Below are 7,012 nucleotides of genomic sequence, written 5' to 3' on the forward strand. Positions count from 1 at the left end.
CTCCCTTTTTGAATTATTGTAGTCGGCCCCTACAAGCTTGGTCACCAAGTAATAGGGCCGACCCTTTAAGAGGAGATGTGGCCGGCCATTTGTAAAGCCCGAAAAATTTCAGAATTTGTTTTAGAAATATAGTATGATTTTTCTGGAATTTTTAGATATTTTTCCGGAATTTTTCGAGTAGCGGAAGCAGCAAAAATAATTGGAACCGTAAAATAGCTTAGGCGGGAATCGAACCCGAGACCTATGGTTTACGGATAAGTTTAGTAACCGGTGAACCCAGCAGGGCCGTGCTGAAAGGAAGGAGAACCAAATATATTTATATTAGAGTTGGGTTCATTAAACCACTTAATATAAATATAAACTTAAGTTGGGATTTGGGTTATTTTATATTGGTTTTACCGTGACCTATTCCTCACCCTCGCCCTCACGCCGACTCCTCCTTCTCCTCTCCCTCACGCACGGTACACCAAGCCCCAAGGGCCAAGGGAACATCTCCCGGCGACGACTCCAACACAAAAAGGGTCCTTCTCCGCGAGAGGAACGCGAGGACGGAAGCGGTTCGTCGAACGGACAGTTTTCCGGAAAAACCTAGCGAATAGAATCGTAAGAAAAACCTTGCGATTGAGGTAAGAAACCCCTCACCTGCAGTATAATTGCTCTCGCTTGTTAGTTTTGGCGTTAGTTCAGTAATTTTACAGTTCTCAGTTTTAGGGTGTGTTTTTAGTGCACACCAAGCATTCGGTAGAATGCCCAGTTCGAAGGATGCACCAATAGGCGTCCTAAAAGCATGTAAAATATATTAGAAACATTTTATTCAGTTGGTTATCGGTTATCACAGCTATATGCATCGATATCCATTGGGTAGGCTCCCACGGTAGCCTCTAGGTTCAGATAACCTAGCTCTAGGTTCAGATAACCTAGAAACAGAAAGTAAAATAAAACAAGATTCAGGATTTTACTTTTATTCAGTTGGCAATACTTGGATCAGATATCCATGGTCGGACTCACCTAGCCCTAGGTTCGATAACCTAGTAACCCTTTGGATTCGAACTTGCAATCCCGGTCTCGTAGGGACGCGCATAGGAAGTACAGTTGTCGGGCCCAACACAAGATGTTTAGTATTTTCATCTACTATATGTATAGTTTTCAAATTTGAAACCAGTGATGAGAACACAAATTTAGCGTTCAGTTCAGTTCAGGTTCAGTTTACATGATTTGAGTTCGTGTACAGATTTAGATATATGCATGACTAGTTTAGTTCATGCTCAGTTTATAAATATGTCATGTTTAGTTTATATGTTATGCCATGCTTTGTGTGATACCATGCTATGCCATGCTTGCATGCTCAGTTTAGTTTCAAACTGCATGTTTTAAAAACATAATCGCATCGTTGCATGTTTTTGTGAGGTAGATGGTTTCTTACTAAGCTTATTGGCTTACAGATACTATTTTTCTTATACTGCAGATACCGGTAAAAGAAAAGTGGATTAGCGGAGGCTGGAGGGCGATGCTACGATGATGTGTGTGTGCAAGGGGTCTGGAATAAAGATCCTTGGGATCTATACGTTTTTATTTCAGTTTAGCACTTATCATGTCTAGTTTGATACTTAGTCTTGTTACTAATTGTTCTAGCTTAGTAACTATGTTTTGTTAGCTTATCATGTTTAGAACATTAGTACTTATATGCTAGAATGTATCTTCATTGTTTTAGAACTATTGTGTGATGTTTTGGCACGCCAAAGTGAAATCGAACTCGAGTGAAATCGAGACATCGATCGGTGCCCGCATCGTGGTCTCGAGTGCCCATCGGATCGGTCACCGACCGATCCATGAGATAAGATGTTATCAGATCCTCCTGGATCGGCCACCGACCGATCCACTCGATAGAGCCTGAGGAATTTCAGTGCATGGATCGGTCACCGACCGATCCAAAGATCGAACAAGAGGCATCTCGGCGCTCCGGTGCACGGATCGGTCTGCACCGATCCAGACACACCGATCGGTTCGCCGACCGATCCAGCCTCTGCTGGATCGTTCCGTAGACCGATCCAGCAGGGCACAGAATCGCAGTAAGATTGATCGATCCGTGGATCGATCAGCAGCTAGCTGGGAAGTTAGTTTGAGTTCCTAGCTCAGATGGGAGGTCAAGCATTCTCCTTAGCACATGTACACCAACCGGAAATGGTCTTGAATCCTTCCTTATAACAGCATGGGTGCATCAGTTATCAGATTAATAGAGTCAGTTAGTGAAAATTTTATTTTACCTAGTTTTCCACACAGTACGGCACAGTAGTTCCAGTAGTTAATGTAGCGATCCGACTCACAGCCTAGTACCCAGGAGTTGGGTCGTTACAGAGTGGTATCAGAGCAGTGTTCCATACCTCCTACACACACATCAGCATTGTACCTGCAGCTTCCAAGTAAGAACATCTCTCACTTTCATATCAGTTATATGTGCTTTCATGTTTGCTCGCATGTTGGTAGTTAATTAATTCATGTTTACAGTGATAGTATTTAACATGTTACCAGTAGTTAGCTATAACATGATAGCCTAGTTATATATATATGTTCTTTGCTATTTAGAAAATGGTAAGAGGACGTCCAGCTAAGAAAGCAGCAGCGGCTGAGCCCCAGCATGAGGCGGGCGGTTCGGTGCCTCCCCCAGATTCAGCTACAACAGCAGTTAGCTGAACAGCAGCAGGAGATAGCCTCCTTAAAGGCTAACCAGCAGACTACTCCCCCAGTCACTCCAGTACCGAACCTCACGACTCCAGTAATCACAGAGGTTGTACCAGCTCAGCCTGCAGTACCAGTCCCAGTAGCCCCAGTAGCAGGGGCTAAGAGAGAAGCTTACCTTATCCAGTGGCAGAGAATTAAGCCCGAGAACTTCTCAGGCACCAGCGAACCATGGGATGCTCAGGCATGGTTTAAAACACTGGAAAGCACGATGGAGCTTCTAGATTGGCCAGAGCACGAAAAGGTGAAGTGTGCCTCCTTCTGTTTAACAGGAGACGCACGCATGTGGTGGGAGCGGATTAAACCGAAGTGGCCAGTAAACCAGATGACATGGGCCAACTTTGAGAAAGAATTCTTCGAGGAATTCTTTCACATGCAAGTCACGAACCGACACTATGACGAGTTTACAGAGTTTCGTCAGGGCAACCTATCAGTTCAGGAGGCCGTGAAGAAATTCAACAGGTTGGCCCGTCTGTGTCCAGAACTAGTCAGCTCAGAGAAGGAACGAGTACGCTTGATGCTGAAGATGCTCAGACCAGAGATCGCAATGAATGTGGCTGGTGGTGTTCATAGGCCACAAACCACAGAGGAGCTGGTGAGTAGTGCTCTGATCACCGAGCACTATCAGCACAGCATCACCCAGCAGAAGCAGGTTTCCACAGAACCCAAGGGACAAGCTGGCTCAGGTACTCAGCAGAAACAACAAGGGCATAGCTCCAACTGGAAGGGGAAACGCAAGGCAAGCAGTGACCCAAAAGGAGGACCACCGAAAACATTCCAGACATCCCAAGTGTGCTACTTGTGGGAAACATCATCCGGGAGTTTGCCGCAAGGGCACGCGAGGTTGTTTTGAATGTGGACGGTGAAGGGCACATGGCTAGCGGTTCGAACAAGACGATCTTCCTCGGCCTCGATATAGTATGGAGCTCACCACCTACACCGGATGTATCTGTCTTAGATGGTCCACGATCGAGGCAGATTAGAAGCCCCCACGGCTACCACGAATGCCAGGATTTTCTCACTCACCGGAGAGGACGTAGCAAATGCCTCGGCAGTTGTCACAGGTCGATCGAGATTTTTCAGCATAATGCAACTGCCTTATTCGATCTTGGGCAACCCACTCTTATGTATCCGGGCATTTGCCGAGAAACTAGCAACACCTCCGAAGTACTCAATAGTCGGTTCCGACAACGCTACCCTCGGGAGACATTATGGCGTCTACGCACTGGCTCAGCCGGTCATTATAGCAGACGGGAGCTTTTTGGTGATCCGATAGTGCTAGAAATGAATGACTACGATGTCATCTTTGGAATGGATTTTCTGATCGATACGGCGCTTCTATAGAGTGCCGTAAACAGAAAGTCATATTCCAACCTGAAGCAGAAGTACAGTTTGAGTACAGGGAAGCCAAAGAGGAAAGCCAGGAAGTTTCTCTCAGCATTGAAAGCACAGCAGCTAATGGATTCAGGATGCATGGGATTTTTAGCAAATGTAGTCAACACCAGCCAGGACAAGAACCAACAGCTATCAGAGGTTCGAGTCGTTTGTGACTACCCAGCAGTTTTCCCTGAAGAGCTACCAGGCTTAGCACCAGACAGGGAGATTGAATTTGAGATAGAGCTCATTCCCGGCACAAATCCAATTTCCAAGGCACCGTACCGCATGGCTCCAGCAGAACTGAAGGAACTTCAGGAGCAATTACAGGAGCTTCTTGACAAGGGTTTCATACGCCCTAGTCACTCACCATGGGGAGCACCTGTGTTGTTCGTGAAGAAGAAGGATGGAAGCATGCGCTTATGCATAGACTACCGTGCCTTGAACCAGGTCACAATTAAAAACAGGTACCCTCTTCCCAGGATAGATGACCTGTTTGACCAGCTAAAGGGAGCCACAGTGTTCTCTAAAATCGACCTCAGATCAGGATATCACCAGGTTAAAGTCAAGGAAGGTGATATACCTAAAACAGCCTTCAGGACTAGATACGGACATTATGAGTTCGTAGTCATGCCTTTCGGCGTGACAAATGCCCCAGCTACATTCATGGACCTCATGAACAGAGTGTTCAGAGAATACTTAGACAAGTTTGTCATCGTGTTCATCGATGACATTCTTATCTATTCAGGCACTCAGGAGGACCATGCAGAGCATCTGAAGACAGTTTTGCAGATCCTTCAGCAAAACCAGCTGTACGCCAAATTCACGAAATGTGAATTTTGGCTAGACCAGGTAGCCTTTCTAGGTCACATCATCTCCAAGGATGGTGTTATGGTAGATCCCAGCAAGATAGAAGCGGTAAGTAACTGGAAGAGACCCAGGAACGTCAGTGAAATCAGAAGCTTTCTGGGATTGGCAGGCTACTACAGGAAATTCGTAGAGGACTTCTCCAGGATAGCCTCCCCACTGACAGCTCTCACCAGGAAGAACAAGAAATTTCAGTGGACAGAGGACTGCGAAAACAGCTTCAGCGAACTAAAACGGAGATTGACCAGTGCTCCTATTTTAGCTATACCAGAAAACACAGACAACTTCGACATCTACAGCGACGCCTCTAAATTGGGATTAGGAGCAGTACTGATGCAGCAGGGCAAGGTGATCGCCTATGCCTCCGGACAACTCAAGGATTATGAGAGGAACTATCCTACTCACGACCTTGAGCTTGCAGCAGTGGTGTTCGCTCTCAAGATTTGGAGACATTATCTGTACGGAGCTCAGTGCAGAGTGTATACAGATCATCAAAGTCTGAAGTATTTCTTTACTCAGAAGGATCTGAATATGCGACAGCGCAGATGGTTAGAACTGGTCAAAGATTATGACATAGATATCCTCTACCATCCAGGGAAAGCTAATAAGGTAGCAGACGCACTCAGCAGGAAGTCTAGTGCTACCTTATTATCTTTAGCAGCTATGTCACCACCCCTGAGGAAGGAGATTACAACTTTTAGTCTCGAAATTATAGTCGGGCAGCTTTCCACAATGTCCTTAGCATCTACCTTGCTTGATGATATCCAGACAGCTCAGGAGCAGGATCCTGAAATCCAGAAAATCAAGCAAGGGTTAGCAGAATCAGAAAGTGGAGAGTTCAGAGTGTCCGCCAGTGGGGTAGTGTACTGTGGTGACAGACTTTGTGTTCCAGATCAGGAGGAACTACGAAAGCAGATTCTAGACGAGGCTCACAGGACTCCCTATGCGATGCATCCTGGTTCCACCAAAATGTATCAGGATCTAAAGAAACGATTTTGGTGGCCTGGGATGAAGCGAGATATCGCCAGATACGTCAGCATCTGTCTAACCTGTCAAAGGGTTAAGGCAGAACATCAGCGACCAGGAGGAGTTCTGCAGCCGATCCAGATTCCAGAATGGAAGTGGGAGGATATCTCTATGGACTTCATAGTGGGGTTACCCAGAACCACGAATGGTTTTGATGCCATTTGGGTAATAGTCGACAGGTTGACTAAATCAGCCCACTTCTTAGCTATCAGAATATCCTATTCCATGGAGCAACTAGCTCAGTTGTATCTCAAGGAGATAGTCAGGCTGCATGGAGTCCCACGAACCATTATATCGATGAGACAAGAGATTTACATCACACTTCGGAAGTGTGTGCGATCCATGGGCACCCGCTAAAATTCAGATGCCTTCCATCCTCGACGGATGGTCGACGGAGCGAGTGAATCGGTACTCAAGATATGCTCCGAGCTTGTGCCCTAGATTTCAAGGAAGTTGGTGCAAATATCCGAGTCTAGCGGAATTTGCATAACAACAGCTATCGTGCCACTATCGGCATGGCACCTTATGAGGCACTCTATGGGCGGAGGTGCGATCACCAATCTGTTGGTATGAGAGTGGTGAAGAGAAAGCTAGAGCTTCAGACAGATCTAGTAGCAGATACCACACCAGCATACAGCAGATTCGCCAGAGGATAGAGACAACACAGAGCCGTCGGAAGAGCTATGCCGATACACCGACGCACCCTAGAGTTTTCATTGGGGATCGGTTTTCCTCGAGTAGCTCCCATGAAAGGAGTCATGCGTTTTGGGAAGAAGGGCAAGCTAGCTCCCAGATATGTGGGACCCTACCTTATCACGAAGAGAGTGGGAAAGGTAGCATATGAGCTAGAGCTACCCCAGGAGATGTCAGCCGTCCACAACGTATTTCATGTCTCCATGCTGAAGAAGCATATTCCAGACGCCACCCAGGTGATTGAGCCCCAGATGGTACAGGTCCGTGATGATCTCAGCTATGACAGTCGGCCTATTCAGATAATAGACCGAGCAGT

This window comes from Zingiber officinale, chromosome 1B, assembly GCF_018446385.1.
Source record: "Zingiber officinale cultivar Zhangliang chromosome 1B, Zo_v1.1, whole genome shotgun sequence".
Lineage (NCBI taxonomy): Eukaryota > Viridiplantae > Streptophyta > Magnoliopsida > Zingiberales > Zingiberaceae > Zingiber > Zingiber officinale.